Genomic DNA, 17,656 nt, shown 5'->3' with positions numbered 1-17,656 from the left:
TAGTTAATAATCACCGTGTGGTTTTCACCAAATGGCCGTAAATAAATGAGCACACCGAACACCTTATGTTCCAACCACTTTCTCCTGTTATACAATTCTTATGGTTCCACAGCCAAGTAAATCAGCAACGAACGAGGTCAGTGTTGGCGTCTCTCTCACTTCTTGCCCTAATCCCCTTGGTTTTGAAACACTAGTAGTTTTAAACAGCATTACCTGTAAATTCATTGTCTGATCTCGCATCAAATTTTTACCTCAAAATTCTTCACCACTACACTTCACTACAGACTCTTTTAAAATTAATATATTCATCACTTAGCTGCTGCATGGCCTATTGTTTCATACTAATTCTCTATATAACCATTCATCTTCTGCATAATGCCAATGGATAATCATACAATAAACAATAGAGTAAAAATACCAATGCTATTTTGCAGCAGGTGGACTGGTTGGGGTGGGAGTAGTGTTTGGTGGGGTAGATATGGGGAGAGGGAGGCGTTAGGCACGGAGAGGGACTAGGTTTTGGTGGCTAGTGGCTCGGAGGGAGGTGGCCGATTTGCCAGATAGGAATGCTGGAGGGAGGGATGGTAGGTATATGGGCTGGCATGATTATAGCGGCTGGTGGGAATGACATGAATTGAGGAGGAGACAGGACGGCGGAAGGAGAAACTGTTGAATGAAGGGTATGGGGACAGGGAAACACTTCTTTGCCACTGAGTGGGGTGGCACAGTGGTTAGTACACTGGACTGACATTCGGGAGGATGACGGTTCAAACTAGTGTCCAGCCATCCAGATCTAGGTTTCCATGATTTTCCTAAATTGTTTCCAGGAAATGGCAAGGTGGTTCCTTTGAAAGCGCACAGCAGATTTCCTTCCTCATCCTTCCCTGATCCGAGCTTGTGCTCCATCTCTAATGATCTCCTTGTCAATCAGACATTAAACACTAATCTCCTCCGCCACTACTAAGCCACCAGTCCCCTCATCCAAAGCCAACATGTTCCCACACTGAACCTTGCCTCTCCAAGTTCATACCACCACCCAACCGTGACCCTCTTCCCCTCTCATCTATCCATCCCCTAATCAACTCCCATCATTCACTTACCTCCAACTTATTCTTTCCATCCTTCCGCAGGTCCCTTCCTAAGATCAAGGAAAAGAGCCATACATGAGCTAAAAACAGATCCAGACCTAATCATCCTCCCTGCAGACAAAGGCTCCACCTCTGTAGTCATGTGTCGTAGTGACTGCCATCTGTCTGACCCTTCCACGTAAAAGCTCTGCCAGAGTGAACCCATCCTGGTAGTCCAACATAGCCTACAAACCCTACTGAAATCCATAGATCCTTACCAGAACCTCTCCCCTGAATCCCTCTCCACCCATATGATATCCCACACACACACCTTCTACATGCTCCCCAAAATCCACAAACACAACAATCCTGGATGCTCCATTGTAGCTGTCTGTTGTGCTTTCACTGAAAGAATTTCTGCCGTTGTTGACCAACACCTTCAATTAGTCAAAACCTAGCATCCTACATTGAAGATACTAACCGCTTCCTTCACTGGCTTTCCACCATCCTGATTCCTGTACCTCCTGGATCCCTACTCTTCACTGTTGATGCGGCATCCCTGCACGCTAACATCCCTCAGGGCCACGGCCTTGCTGCTGTCGAACACTACCTCTCATAACATCCTTCAGACTCTTAACCCGCCACCTCATTCCTTATACAATTTATCAACTGTATCCTGACCTACAATATCTTTTCTTTCAAAGGGAAGGTTTACAAAGAATTCTGCAGCACAGCCATGGGCACCCGCATGGCACCCTCCTATGCCAACCTGATTATGGGCCATCTAGAGCAGTCGTTCCTATCATCCCAAAACTGCCAACCCGTACTCTGGTTCAGATTCATTGAAATCCTCGTGATCTAGCAATACCCCCAAACCTAATCCACAAACAGATTTCCTGTGTCATGTCATCCCACACCCTCAATACTCTCATCACCCGCAAGAATCGTACCCCTCGCACCTCTCTTTCAAGTTCTGTCACAGGCATTTTCTAACCCATCAGACACTGGGCCACCTGTGAAATCAGCCTTGTCATATACCAACTCTGCTGTTAACACTGCGCAGCCTTTTATATTGGTATGACTCCCAATCAGCTGTCCGCCAGAATGAATGGCGACCACCAAACTATTGTCAAGAACAAAGCTGACCACCTGGTGGCACAACATGCATCTGAGCACAACAATTTCAATGGCTGCTTCACAACTCGAGCTATCAGTATCCTCCTCTCCACCACCAGCTTGTCTGAGCTATGCAGATGGGAGTTATCCTTGCAACACATCCTCCACTACCATAATCGTCGGGTAACTGACTGACTCCGCACCCTCCACTCAACAGTTTCCCCTTCCCCTTCCTCTGTCCTGTCACCCCCTCCCAGTTCATGTACCCACATCACCTCAGCATGTGCTGCTTCTCACTGGCCGCTTTAATCATGGCAGCCCATATACCTCTTACCGGTTTCTCCTGCATTCCTAGGCAGCAAACCGGCTTCTTCCATGTGAGCCACTACCCAGACAATCCCAGGCCCTCTGCCTCCCTCTCCCTCTACCCATCCCACATGTCATTAATTCTTCCACAACCAGTCCACCTCACCTGCTGTAAAATAGCATTGGCACTGTGTTAGTCTAGCTGGTACCTTTTAGGGGCATAGGCGTCTCTCTCTCTCTCTCTCTCTCTCTCTCTCTCTCTCTCTCTCTCTCTGTGTGTGTGTGTGTGTGTGTGTGTGTGTGTGTGTGTGTGTGTGTGTTTTTTTTTTTTTTACTTGGCTCATCAAAGGCTGACTCTGAAAGCTAGCAAGTTTTCTTTCTCTTGTGTATGCTTTCTGCTTTTTGGTGAGTTGCCTCCGTTAATCCTAAAGTATTTACATTGTACAACTTCTTTCGTGCAACATTTACACTGCTATATTAGGCACAAACACATACATGATTCAGTAATTCATTGATTTGCATTAATACATTTCCTTAGGTTGTTTAGATCTCTGTACTCTCCTCTAATGATTTTTGTTACATTTTTGACTCATTTTAACACATAGGACACTGTTTCACCACACTCACTTGGGTGTTTATCATTTAGAGATGGGTGTGTGACTCTGGGTTTTTCATTGGGACTATATCCTTCAGTAATAACACTTATGGGACAGGAGAGAGTCCTACTGCTTGCCACTTTGTTGCGATGTTGTCGCCTCATGCCTCATGTGTCTGCTGTGTCCAGTAAGTGTCTCTCTTTCACAACTGTGGGCTGGGTTCACAGGATCAGAAACTGGCCTTGCAATTATGACTTAAGGCTACCACTTGCCTCTCCGCCTTACAAAAAGTTGTTTTGGCGCAACACAACTTAGTTTCTGTAGTTGCATTACCAGTACATAGTTTCCATACTTTTTGTGGTCATCGTGAAAAGTTTGAAAGCTTTAAATTATTTCTTTGCCTAGTTTTCACCCAACAATGACCTCCTTCAGTTATATTTTGCACTGACATAGATTTGGAAAATGAATATCGAAGTTTCTGGTTTAATCACACTTTTACTTTGTGTCTATATCTATATATTACTAATATCTATAGTAGTACTTTAAGTTGGTGAGTGCAGTGTTTATACAGAAACCACAGAATTCTTCACATCTTTAGTATTAACCATTCTCTGGCACTTATTGCTAATACATCACATACACTTTGGACTGTTACCTCAACTCCAGTTTTAATATAATTTTTTAACTTAAATTTTTCCACACTCTTGTACTTTACCCTGCTCCAATCATATTCATGGTCAGGATCCTCTGGCATCAGTACTGTCATCTCAGATTTGCTAGTTTTCTCACTACTTTATTTCTTTAGTTCATGTTATCCTCCTATTAACTCCACATGTATTTTTATTTATTCCTTGTACATTTTTTGTGTTTCTCATAGACTCGGCACTTAATATCTTCCATGTAATTACTTTCTAGTTCTCTTCTCAATTTTCATCTTTCAACTTCTCTTAAGACTGCCATGTCTAACAAACCTCCGGAAATAATGTAAAAGAAGGAAGAGACAAGAACAAAGAAAAGGAGAATTGTCCTAAACAGCTGAGCTTTGGACAGTTGCCTTAATGTGAAGATTCCCAAAGAGTGAGAAACTTCATACACTTTCCACAAACAAACAGACAGAAAGAAAATAGATCATGCTAGAGAATAGAACAAGGAAAGGATGAACTGTTCTAAACAGTTCAAGTGCACACGTTTACTCCAAGGTGAAGTTTCCTAAAGATCAGATCTCCTATGCTTTCTACCTCAGTCCATTACCAAATGTATTTCTCTAAATTCAACATGTTCCATAACACAAAAATTCTTTTGGATTTAGGATAGATCAAGTGATAAACATTGGCTTTTGGTGAACTTCCCACCATGAACGGATCATAATAAAAGAGTAAAAACATTTCAGTTTCTTGGAGCTCTTTATAAGGTCTCTCTTTAGTTTTGACCAACACCAAGTCACCTGGCTTGAAAATTATTGCCTTGATCTTGTCATCAAGCCATTTCTGCCTTTCCTTGGCTCCCTTTAACATTTTCACCTTAACCAACATCCCTCTCTCGTTCTGAGTGAATCTTGATTGTTGGAACCTAATTCGTATCCAACAACATTTGTGTTTTCCTTCCCAACATTAATTCACATCATGCGAAGTCACATCTTCAAGTGCTGAAATAAAATTTGCCCATGTGTTGTTATGTTAGTGACAAAAGATACAATGCAATCAGTTTAATTTTTTCATTACTCACATGCTTAGGGTACACTGTGGAAAATATGGAGAAATCTTGATGTGTCTGATCAGGATTCTTTCTGTAATTTCTTCGAACTAGTGGGCCATAAACTGCGGACCATTGTCTGGCAATAATGAATTTGGTTTCTCAATTTGGATAAGATAATCTTTCTCCATTTTCTCCACGAATACTCTGGCAATCACACACCAGATCAGATAAAACAAGCTTTGAGAAAACATACAGGATAACAAAAATGTAAGTACACTCACCTCTAGGTAGAGGCAATGGACTCAAAGATCAACAGCCATTAATTGCTTCAGTGCCTCAATCTGTCAGTGTGCTTGAATTGGCACAGAAGCCGTGTGTGGTTCTGGCACTGATTGCACACTGTGATCCTTTTTTGCACCCACCTTCACACGCTTTCGAAAATCACAATTATTTTTGTAATGTAGATATGCAATTTCGTGTCTATAATGTCCATAGTTTCCTTGGATTAGGTTTATCAGAGTGTCTACATGTTGATTAGGAAAGCATAATTCCCAATCTTCCGATCTTTTTTCCTTCTGCGAATTAGTGTATGTTGATGGATCTTATCATACATCTTCTACATCTACATCTACATTTATACTCCGCAAGCCACCCAAGGGTGTGTGGCGGAGGGCACTTTACGTGCCACTATCATTACCTCCCTTTCCTGTTCCAGTCGCGTATGGTTCGCGGGAAGAACGACTGTCTGAAAGCCTCTGTGCGCGCTCTAATCTCTCTAATTTTACATTCGTGATCTCCTCGGGAGGTATAAGTAGGGGGAAGCAATATATTCGATACCTCATCCAGAAACGCACCCTCTCGAAACCTGGCGAGCAAGCTACACCGCGATGCAGAGCGCCTCTCTTGCAGAGTCTGCCACTGGAGTTTGTTAAACATCTCCGTAACGCTATCACGGTTACCAAATAACCCTGTGACGAAACGCGCCGCTCTTCTTTGGATCTTCTCTATCTCTTCCGTCAACCCGATCTGGTACGGATCCCACACTGATGAGCAATACTCAAGTATAGGTCGAACGAGTGTTTTGTAAGCCACCTCCTTTGTTGATGGACTACATTTTCTAAGGACTCTCCCAATGAATCTCAACCTGGTACCCGCCTTACCAACAATTAATTTTATATGATCATTCCACTTCAAATCGTTCCGCACGCATACTCCCAGATATTTTACAGAAGTAACTGCTACCAGTGTTTGTTCCGCTATCATATAATCATACAATAAAGGATCCTTCTTTCTATGTATTCTCAATACATTACATTTGTCTATGTTAAGGGTCAGTTGCCACTCCTTGCACCAAGTGCCTATCCGCTGCAGATCTTCCTGCATTTCGCTACAATTTTCTAATGCTGCAACTTCTCTGTATACTACAGCATCATCCGCGAAAAGCCGCATGGAACTTCCGACACTATCTTCATCTTAGGTTCTTTTGCAATCCCAAAATCTGCTTTGTGTACTGCAGGATTCATCTCTATTTTGCTCGTGACACTTTTTGCGGCATATTCGAGGAATTCCAACTTCATTGTTGGTACCTTTTGTAAATAACATCATTATCCCTTCTGAAATATTCTCTGTCTCTTGTTGCTTTCCCTCTGCAGGCAGTCTGGATAAAGTGTCAGTGATAATATTATCCAGCCTTCGATGAATCTGACCTCTATGCCAAATTGATAAAGGCCCTCTGAGAAAGTCTTGGTTATCTTAAGGCAGTATCTCTACATAAAGCTTAGGACTGTACAAAATTTTACTATTGAGCACTAAGGATTTGAGCTCTTGGAATGCCACTTCAGTTCCAGTCCATAAACATTCTGCATTTTTCTTGAGCAGTTGTTTCAGATTCAGATTGTTGAAGGCTTTTGACAGTATGAAATGCCTGCAGAAACCAAAGAGACTGAGCTTGGCCGTCAATCTTCTTCTTCTTCTTCTTCTTCTTCTTCTTCTTTTCCAGACTAGGGAAATTCCTTATTTCTCATTACTGTCCTCCTGTAGCTATGATGCTGTGCACATTTATGACATTGCCTAAAAATTTTATCTCGTTTTTAACCAGTTTGGTTTTATGATGTTTGAGCTTCATCCTCCCTTCCTGCATGGCTGGCAACATGCTCTCCAATAAATTACAGTGTTCTTTCCAAGTGACTGTAGCTAAAAGCATGTCATTGAAGTATACAGTCAGTTACTGCATCAGTTCCGGGCCCAGTACCTTATGCACTGCCCTGGCAGAAACACAAACCAATACGTTTAACCTGAACGACACTACGAAGAATTGGCAACATAAACTGACATACAAAAATACAGTACATTTTCTTGATTCCTGTGTTAACCTAAGATCCCCATATCCACTGGTTATGTCTGTGGATGAAAAAGCTTTGCTCCATGAGAACATTGTAGTAGCTTGTCAATTGAAATGAGTCTGTTGGTTTGTCACTCGAATATATTGTTTAGCTTTTGAGCATCCAGAGTGAGGTGTACACTCCCATCCTTTAAAGGGATGCAAATAATGGATTAATATAGTCACTACAGGCCCTCTCGATAATACTTCACTCTACCATTAAATTCACCTCTTTCTGCACAGCTTCCCTCTGCACAGAAGGCACAAAGTAGTTCTCTGTAGCAAACTTCTTGTGAGGCTTTATATTTAACATACATTCAAACCCTTTAACTCCAGGGAATCAGAAAACATCATACTATTTTTCAATAGTTCCCTTCTGTAATTCCAACGTCATCACCTTATCCTTAACTGTCTTGAATATCATTCCTAATTTGTTGTTGCTCCTTGCCCAACAGTTTTGACTGACTGGCAGATCTTTCATTATTCTCAGTCTTCATATGTTAACTAGCTTGCCGCTGTGCTCTCTATCAATTTCTTCTGGATATGAACTGCCAAAGCTCTCTCATTTCCTCGCCATTTTGCTTTGCAAAAGGCACCACTACACCTTTCCCTTTACATACAGTTTTATGTAACATTTGTCAAAGTTTGCTTCACAACAGTACATCAGTACATATTTTAAAAAATCAACTCCAACAGGTATGTTAATACTTAGCTGGGGAGTAATTAAAAAGCATGTTCAGTTACCACATCATTAAATTTCACAGGTCATGTGGCTTCATACCTAATTTCCTTTGACACCTTTCCTGTAGCTCCAAAGATTTTATCACTTGACACTGACAGCATAACTGTGTTTATTTTGTTTGGCAAGGCTTTCAAATATCCTAGGGAAATCTCTGAACCACTATCTATGAGTAACTCGTACACCAAGCCCTCTTCTAATACTGTTACAACAGGATTAATATCTGCTAAAGTTGGCACCAGATCTGCTTCAGAGAAAGAATCTTTAATTACCTACTGTTTTTCTGTCAAATTCTGGTTTAACAAGTCAATTATCAGGTTTCCTTTTTCATACAGGTGAACACTGAATCACGCTTGAAACATCCAGTTGTGAAGCGACAGGTCACACATACCCTGTGCTTCACACAATTTCCCCTGTGAGTCTAAAAGGAATGCATTCTCGTTGGCAGTTCATATCTGGAATTCCCATTGAATAAGAATTTGTAAGTAATGTCACTTTCCTCCAGAGGGACTGTTGCACTGTCTAAATTGTTTCACTTTTTCATGTTTGGTAGTCTGTTTGTCAAAATTATTTTAGAACTTACTCTCCTCCACGTTCTGTTAGGAGTCCGCAGTTGTCATATTTGCATTAACTTTGCATTACTTACAACAACGCTATCTCCAGTTAAGTTGGTCTACATATGTTATAACACTTATGCAGAGTTGACAGTAACACTTATCAGAAATTGAGGAGCTTGCGCAAATGTAGCTAATTCCGACTGACAAAATAATTTTGTCCTACCAAATTAACTATTAGCACATACTATTACAATCACTTTACTGCTCTGTTACACAGGACTCAGTCATGAACTGCCAGGGTACTTTTGGATCTTCTGACAGTGTCACACAATTTCTGCAAGATACAAAATATGCTAATCCCACAGTCGTGACCAGATGACCATCAGTGGAAATCTATTGCAACACTGATAAATACACAACTAGATAATAAGCACCATCAGACTTACTGACATTTGTCTGAGAAATAATGTTCGACATGCCATAAGTTTTTTTCAATTAATCTGTCTCTGCCAAAATCTGTAGATAATGTCACCAGCAAAAATATACATTGAAGCACCGATCAACAGCACAGCCCGTGTGACTGTACATATTCATACATGATCAACGTCGGATGAACAAATACAAAACTTATGATTTAACAAAGGTGGACTGCCATCTGATGCAAACGTGACCTCAGCCACCCCTGAGTTCGCTCATCTACGCAGTGGTCTATCATTCCTACTTATTGCTTTGTGGACTTTTGTGGCATCAGGTAAGCCACTTTCATAATAATCTTTGTATTATACTTGCAATGTCTTACATCTGTTCCTCCAGTGGAAACTCTTCTGGAATGTTGTCTGAAATGATTCTCCCTTCATTCTTAGTCTTCTAAAACGTGTTTTTCTGCTGGGCTATTTTTCTTTCCTTAATCATTCAGGTTTTAAACTTATCCACATGCTTGTTGTGAAGGGATGTCCTCCCCATATTCTTATACCAGCTTCCAAAAAAAAGTTTCGAATGGCGTACTCTGAACTACATCATTGATGACTTTGCTTTATCATGCATTATGATTTCAATACTTAATTAAATCTGAAGAATGTTGTGATCCAAACACTCTTAAATAAACAACCCTACCCATACATCTTCTGTACCAACTTCCTCCTCCTGTTATTCAATTCTTATGACTCCAGAACCAAGTACATCAGCAGTGAGTGAGGTCAGTGAGTGTTCATGTAACTACCAGATCTCTTGACTGATCTGGCTATGTGGCCATGCAACAGCAGCCAACATAGCTTTGCTGTGATCCATCAGGTTTTCATGATCCATTTTAATAGTTTTCCTGTGTTGGTACTGTGAAGCAGTTGAAAGTAAAATGAAACTACAGCTGTTGTATTCTCTTAGGATATGCAGCTATACTGTGTGTTTTAATGATGATGACAATCAGTAAGGTAAAATTGTACCCCATTCTGATATTCAGATGAGGACTACTCAGGGTAATGTCTTTGGAAGAAAAAACAAATCTGGCTGAAGTATGGAATTCTAAAAAACACAGACAAGAAGCTAGAGTCGGATTTGAAATGTGATGTTACAGAAGAATGCTGAAGATTTGAAGAAACAGTGGCAAGTCCAGTTTGGAACATCAACAGAATTATGACAAGGATAGATTGCTACTCACAATAAAGAAGACACATTGAGTTGCAGACAGGCAAAATGAAAAGACTGTTTCACATTTAGCTTTCAGCCAAAGCCTTCTGCAGAAAAGAAAACAAACACACGTTCACATGAGGTAGCATACTTCATGCCACACAAGACTGCTATCTCCAGGCATCCTGGCCGGAATGCATGTGTCGTAGTGAATGAAAACAGTAATCTGGAGTGGGGTGGGGTAGGGGATGGGGTAACAGGGAGGGTACTGGGGGCGAGGGGGGGGGGGGGGGAGCATTGTCTGGCAGAACCTGCTGGGTCTAGGCAACAGTAGGACAAGGCTGCCATGTGCAGTATTGTCAAGTGATGGGGGATGAAGGGAGTGGAGGGAAATGTGGAGCTGTAAGGAGAGGAGCAGAGAGGGGTCATTCCACGTCTAATCATCCAGAAGTTTTTGGAAATGACACCAGTCATCAAGCAAATCCTTGAAATTTTGGGTAGTGGAAGTTTACCTAGATATATTCACATTTCCAAAATGTAAATGTTGCAGGTCAATTACTTTTTCACTTATGATAAAAAGAAGTTGTATAGATTCAGGAATTTAGGCTGTCATAGGCGAGCTGCTTTATTCTTTAAAAATGCAATAGTTCCTACAGTTTTTGCAGTGGAAGCTTAAATTATTATTATTATTATTATTATTATTATTATTATTAGTTAAAGAGGAAGGTTTATGTTTTTGTAGTCATGCTTCTTGTAGTGAATATCCATCATCTACATCTCAGAAAAAAATTATAAATAATTTATTTTAAACAAAATCCATTATAATTTTTTTAAGGTATTGCCTCCTCATAGATACCTGTGAAACATTTACAATATTATTATAAATATTCCATTATGTCACACAAAAGAATCAGTTTGTAGAAATAATGGAAAGTTTGAAAAACAACGTAATTGTAAAAAAAATATTGAAGTTGCTAATTCATGACTACCATGTCACCACTAAATTGCTGAAGTCGGCTACACTGGATTTCCCTAAGAACAAATTATATCTAAGAACACTATTTTATTGCCACTACATGTATTGCATCATCCAGTTCTTTTGTTTTGAGTCTTGTGTTCACTGAGCATGCAGTTCTGAGCTCTTGTACTGAGTTGTACCCACAGTCAATTATTGGCTAAAAATTCAATTGTTGCAGTAATTAAAACTTCCGGGCTAAGAGGCCGTGGTCCAAAAGTAGAAATACTTCTCCCTGACGTTTCGTTGCCAGCTGCGGGCAACATCATCTGAGGTGAGTCTACGACTTGCTGCTAGGCTCTGGAGGTCCTGTTTATATAGAGCGTGTAGAGGGCACCTCCACTCGTCACGTGTTGTCAACAGTAAAACTATCTCTGGCTGGCGTCATTACTCTCGATCGAAGGTAATCGATTGTCACATCTTTGGTACAAAGTCGATCACCATATCTTATCTAACTTCAAGCCTTCTTCTTTCCTGTTAAAATTATTGTGGTGTTTAAAAATCTCTATAGCCTCTCTATACATACGTGCATAATAATGCGATGTCTTAGCTAGCACGCTCGTCTCACTAAATTTTATTTCATGGTCACCCGTTTCAAAAACATGTTCCACTACAGCCGATTTGTCCGTGTGTCCCAGTCGACAGTTCCTTTTATGTTCAGTTAGGCGAGTATTGATACTTCTTTTTGTGGTTACAATGTAAACCTTCCCACAACTACACGGAATCTTATACACACCAGGAGTAGCTAAAGGGTGTCGTGCATCTTTCGCCGATCTTAAGCATTAACTAATCTTCTTGGTGGGTCTGAAGATTGTTTCAACTCTGAACTTGGCCAGCACTTTCCCGATACGGTCCGTAATATTGTGGATGAATGGAAGAAAAACTTTCCCCACTGATGGTGGTTGTTGTTGCACGTTTTCGGACATTTTTCTTCTGGGATGGAGTGCTCGATCTATCTCCTTTCCAGCGTACCCATTTTTCTGGAAAGCAGTTCGCAAGTGATTTAGTTCCTCTTGCAAATAAGCTGGCTCACAGATTTTATTAGCCCTGTCCACCAATGTCTTGATAATACCTCTCTTCTGCCTGGGATGATGGTTTGAATCCTTATGAAGATAACGATCGGTATGCGTATCTTTTCTGTAGACTTTGTGACCCAGAGTCCCATCTGCTCGTTTAATTACTGAGACGTCCAAAAAATTAATCTGACCATTACTTTCTGTCTCCATAGTGAATTGTATTTTTGAATTGATGCTATTCAAATGCTTCAAAAAATGGTTCAGTTCTTCTTCGCCGTGATTCCATATGACAAAAGTGTCGTCCACATACCGATGTCACTTCAAAGGCCTTTTTCTGGCTGACTGTAGCGCTTGTTGCAAAGACAGGTACCTGCGCAGATTCTCTCTGACACAAGAAAATTTTCTGTGATTCCTTCAAGTTCCATAAACAATCTGTTTCATCTGGATTGCATGAAATTAGTTTGGAAAAGGCAAAGACCTTTAAAATGAGAGGCTTTAGCGTTATTCCTGGGGAGAAAATGTGCCCAACCTGTATCAAACTTATTAATGAAAAACAAGCCAGTGACAACTCATCACCAGACTATATAAATTACAGTAATTTGAAGGTGCAGAGTCCTTAAAAATCTATGATCAATACTAGCTTAACTAGCTTAGGAGTATCTCCTGCAAAGCTGCATTCAGTTGCGGAGCATAGTTGGTATGCAGTAGCCAAACAAAAATTGGAATCAGCAGCAGGGGCTCTGAAAACTAAAATTTCACATACATATCAAGCTGAGCTGGCTGCTGATGTAAGCACTATCCCTGACAGTGATTTAACAGAACCGGAAGAAAAGGCAAAACATCATGATGAACTCATGGACAAAATCAAACAGAAAATTGTATATGCAAGTAAACGTGAAAAATTCAGTTACTTACTCTTCTAAATTTCAAGTTTCTGAATATTTGGTACTACAGGCAAGAGCTCTTTTAAAGGAGAAGGGTATTTTATCGATGGATGAGCAGAAAAGAGGAAAGACATTGCCACATGATACAGTGCAAAAAGTGAAGAGCTTTTATTTGGATGACGAAATAACAAGAATAATGCCTGGGAAAAAAGACAATGTGAGCACCAGCAAAAATACTTATGAACAAAAGCGTCTTGTTTTAAGTAATTTAACTGAACTGTATTCTCTTTATAAAAAAAAAAGTATCCTGAAAACAAAGTAGGATTCTCAAAATTTGCTTCTCTTCGACCAAAACAGTGTATACTTGCAGGATCATCAGGAACACATACCGTATGTATGTGCTTTTACCACCAAAACGATAAATTATTTCTAAATTCCATTTCTATTGAAGAAATATACCAAGATCTAATTAAAATAACAACGTGTTATATAAATAACCAAGCTTATATGCTTTGTCTGTGTGAAAAATGCCCCACCAGTTCATTGCTTCAAACCCACTTAGAAAATCAAATAGAAGACTATGATCCTGATGAGTTCAGTACAGTCAATGGGTATCAACTGATAGAATGACTTTAAGTGTTCAAATCACTTCTCTATCAGAATTCTGTGACACACTAATTAAGAAAATTGAAAAACTTACTCCACACTCTTTTATTTCTCAATCACAATCCAATTATCTGAAAATGAAGAAGGAAACACTTGATGAAGGATCAGTGTTAATTTTAATGAATTTCAGTGAAAACCTCAATTTTGTTGTTCAAGATGAAGTATAGGCGTACCATTGGAACAATGGCAGCTCCACTCTTCACACTGCCCATGTATATTACAAAAAGAACAAACAGTTGCATGCAATAGTATTTGTATTGTTTCTGATTATGTAGAACCTGATGTTGCCTTGGTGTACCAGACTCAGAAGACTGCACTGAATTTTTTTAAGTGTGAATTTCCAGACATTCATCTTGTGTATGTTGAATATTTCACTGATGGTTGTGCTGCACAATAAAAAAATTGTAAGAATTTCCAAAATATCTGCTACCATGAACACAACTTCAACATAAAGTACAGCTGGTCCTTTTCTGCTACCAGCTATGGCAAATCTCCCTGTGATGAAATTGGTGGCACTGTTAAAAGACTTGTCACAAAAACAAGTTTGCAGAGAATTTATAAAGATCAAATACTTACAGCTTCACAGGTATTTGAATTCTGTCGTGAGAACATGCGAGGCATTTCAGCTCTCTTTGTTTCAAAAGATGAAATGGTACAAGTCAGACATTATCTTTCTCAGCACTTCCCAAGTGCAAAAACAATTCCTGGAACATGCTCTTTGCATCACATTGTATCAATATCACCAACCAAGATTGGCGCAGAAAGTCTGAGCTGTGATACAGATTTTAGCACCATGCATGATTTCTCAGATGCACTTCTGTCATGAATGCCAGAATGCACTGTGCAGCTTAACTGCTGTGTTGCATGTGCATATGACTCTTCTTGGTATTTGGAAATTGTTGAGAAAGTGAATTGTTAAGAAGGAGATGTTACAGTAAGGCTCATGCATCCTGATACACCATCCCTGTCCCTCTATGGCCTGATAATGATGTTTGTGATGTTTCTTTCTCTCATATTCTGTGTGAAGTTGATATCACCACAGCAACAGGCCATACCTATCCTCTGAGCAAAGAGTCCTCAAAGCTGGTGGAAGAAAAGTGGTTCTCATACAAAAAAATATTAGCTAAGCATCAAAGTGTCTCATCACATGTGTAGTTCTGAATCAACTTGAATGCAGATTGCAGCACCAACATTTTGTGCAGTGTTGACAATATTGACTTTTCACAAAATGCTTAAATATTATAAACAAAATGCTATATATTTTTACATTGAGTTAATTTGGTTATGGCAGAGGTAATAAAGTGTTCTTATATATTTTTTATGTGTGTGAAATTTTTTTCCCCAGCACCATTCATTTCTCAAAACTGATAGTAGATCATTTTATAATTTTCTCAGTGTTTTCCAGAGGGGAGCAATTGTCCAAAATATTTTTTTCTAATTTAACAATAGAAATAAATAAAATTAATGTACAGAAATTTAATTGGACAATTCCAAGACATTTTCAGAAACTACATGCCTGAAAGGGTATTCAGGAAAGAAACTGCCAGCATACCATTTTTTGTTTAAAAACTGCAGCCAATTTTCAAATTTTTACAGTTTGCTTTGAAGTAATACATTGCATCAAACTTTCAGCAATTGCTACCAATGGAATGTATATAAAGCAATAAAAATTGGCAGAAGTTCATGATATTAGATACGAAATCAGCACACAAAATCTGAGTTCACATCTAAATAATGGGTGCCAAGGCCTGGATTACTTGACATGGAGTGACCCAGAGGGGGGAAAAGATGAATGGGTGCATTGGCAGAGAGTAGCACACAATAAGGATGAAGATACATGAATTAAGTACAGCTGGAGGAATTTCATTTTTAATAAAAATTATACCACCTGTGTCCCACCTTCATCCAGTTTAAATATGGATGTACGAAGACATTATACCATGGTCAGGCAGAGATTCCAAAGTCAGATACTTGACTGAAAGGCATACCCAGGAGCAGATATGGACTCGGATTACAATTTAGTAGTTTAAGAGACTAGTCAGTGTGCAAATAAGTGGGATACAGAAGTACTAAGCAATGAAGAGACACTTGGCGTTCTCTGAGGCTATAGACACTGTTATAAGAAATAACTCAATAGGCAGTTCAGTTCAAGAGGAATGGGCATCTCTTAAAAGGGTAATCACAAAAGTTGGAAAGAAAAACATACGTAAGAAGAAGGTAACTGTGAAGAAACCATGGGTAACAGAAGAAGTACTTCAGCTGATTAAAGAAAGAAGTATAAAAATGTTCAGGGAAAATGCAGGAATACAGAAATACAAGCCACTTAGGAATGACATAAATAGGAACTGCAGGATAGCTATGGTGAATGGCTACAGGAAAAATGTGAAGAAATTGTAAAAGGAATGAGTGTCAGAATGACTGGCTCAGCATATAAAAAAGTCAAAATAGCCTTCGGTGAAATTAAAAGCAAGGGTGATGACATTAAGAGGAGAGAGCGTGTAGGTGGAAAGAGTACATTGTAGGCCCCTATGAGGGGGAAAACTTGTTTGATGACATGACTGAAGAAGAAATAGAACCTAATACAGAAAAGATAGGAATTCAGTATCAGAATCAGAATTTAAAACAGTTTTGGAAAACTTATGATAGAGAGATAGATAACAGCCCATCAGAGTTTCTAAAATCAGTGGGGGAAGTGGCAAAAAAATGAATATTCACATTGGTGTTCAGAGTATATGTGTCTGCCAATATATCATCCACACAATTCCAAAGATTGCAAGAGCTGACAAGTGCGAGAATTATTGCACAATCAGCTTAACAGCTAATACATCCAAGTTGCCGACACAAATAATATACAGAATAATGGAAAAGAAAATTGAGAATGTGTTAGATAACAATCAGTTGGCTTTAGGAAAGATAAAGGCACTGGAGGGGAAATTCTGATGTAGCAGTTAATAATGGAAGCAAGACTGAAGAAAAATCAAGACACATTAATAGGATTTGTCGACCTGAAAAAAGTATTTGACAATGTAAAATGGTGCAAATGTTCAAAATCCTGAGAAAAATAGGGGTAAACTATAGAGAAAGGTGGGTAATTTACAATATGTAGAAGTACCAAGAGGGAATAAGGAGAGTGAGAGACAGAGATCGAAGTGCCCAGATTAAAAAACGTGTATGACAGGGATATAGTCTATACATAGAAGAAGCAGTGATGCAAATAAAAGAGAGGTTCAAGATTAGAATTAAAATTGAACGTGAAAAGGTATCAATAATAAGGTTTGCTGACGACATTGCTTTTCTCAGTGAAAGTGAAGAAGAATTACAGGATCTGCTGAATAGAAGGAACAATCTAATGAGTACAGAATATGGATTGAGATTAAATCGAAGGAAGACAAAAGAAATGAGAAGCAGCAGAAATGAGAACAGTGAGAAACTTAACGTCAGTATTGGTGATCAAGGAGTAGATGAAGTTAAGGAATTCTGCAGCAAGATGACCCTGATGGTCGAAGCAAGGAGGGCGTAAAAGCAGACTAGCACTGGCAAAAATGGCATTCCTGGCCAACAGAAGTCTACTAGCATCAAACAAAGGCCTTAATTTGAGGAAGAAATTTGTGAGAATGTATGTCTGGAGCACAGCATTGTATGGTAGTGAAACATGGACTGTGGGAAAATCAGAAAAGGAGAGGATCAAAACATTTTAAATGTGGTGTTACAGAAAAATGTTGGAAGTTAGGTGGACTGATAACATAAGGAATGACGAGGTTCTCCAGAGATTCACCAGGGAAAGGAATATATGGAAAACCTTGAAAAAGAAGAATGGACAGGATAGGAGGACATCTGTTCAGACATCATGGAATAACTTCCATAGTAATAGAGGACGATGTAGAGGGTAAAAACTGTAGAGGAAGACATAGATTGGAGTACATCCAGCAAATAATTGAGGATGTAGGTTGCAAGCGCTATTCTGAGATGAAGAGGCTGGCACAGGAGAGAAACTCA

The 17,656-nt window shown here is 39.5% G+C and overlaps 1 protein-coding gene across 1 annotated transcript in view; it reads left to right on the top strand.

Annotated features, from left to right (window-relative positions):
* Positions 1-17,656, top strand: part of LOC126176387 (zinc finger protein 569-like) — a 137,739-nt gene that overhangs the window by 22,818 nt on the left and 97,265 nt on the right. Inside the window, exon 2 of the mRNA XM_049923545.1 lies at positions 11,276-11,368. The gene's annotated coding sequence lies outside the window, so the exon portion shown is untranslated. The remainder of the gene's footprint in view (positions 1-11,275; positions 11,369-17,656) is intronic.

The sequence above is a fragment of the Schistocerca cancellata genome, chromosome 3 (assembly GCF_023864275.1).
Source record: "Schistocerca cancellata isolate TAMUIC-IGC-003103 chromosome 3, iqSchCanc2.1, whole genome shotgun sequence".
In the NCBI taxonomy this organism is placed as follows: domain Eukaryota; kingdom Metazoa; phylum Arthropoda; class Insecta; order Orthoptera; family Acrididae; genus Schistocerca; species Schistocerca cancellata.
Note: the sequence above shows the minus strand (reverse complement) of the source record. Positions and strands in the feature narration are given on the sequence as shown.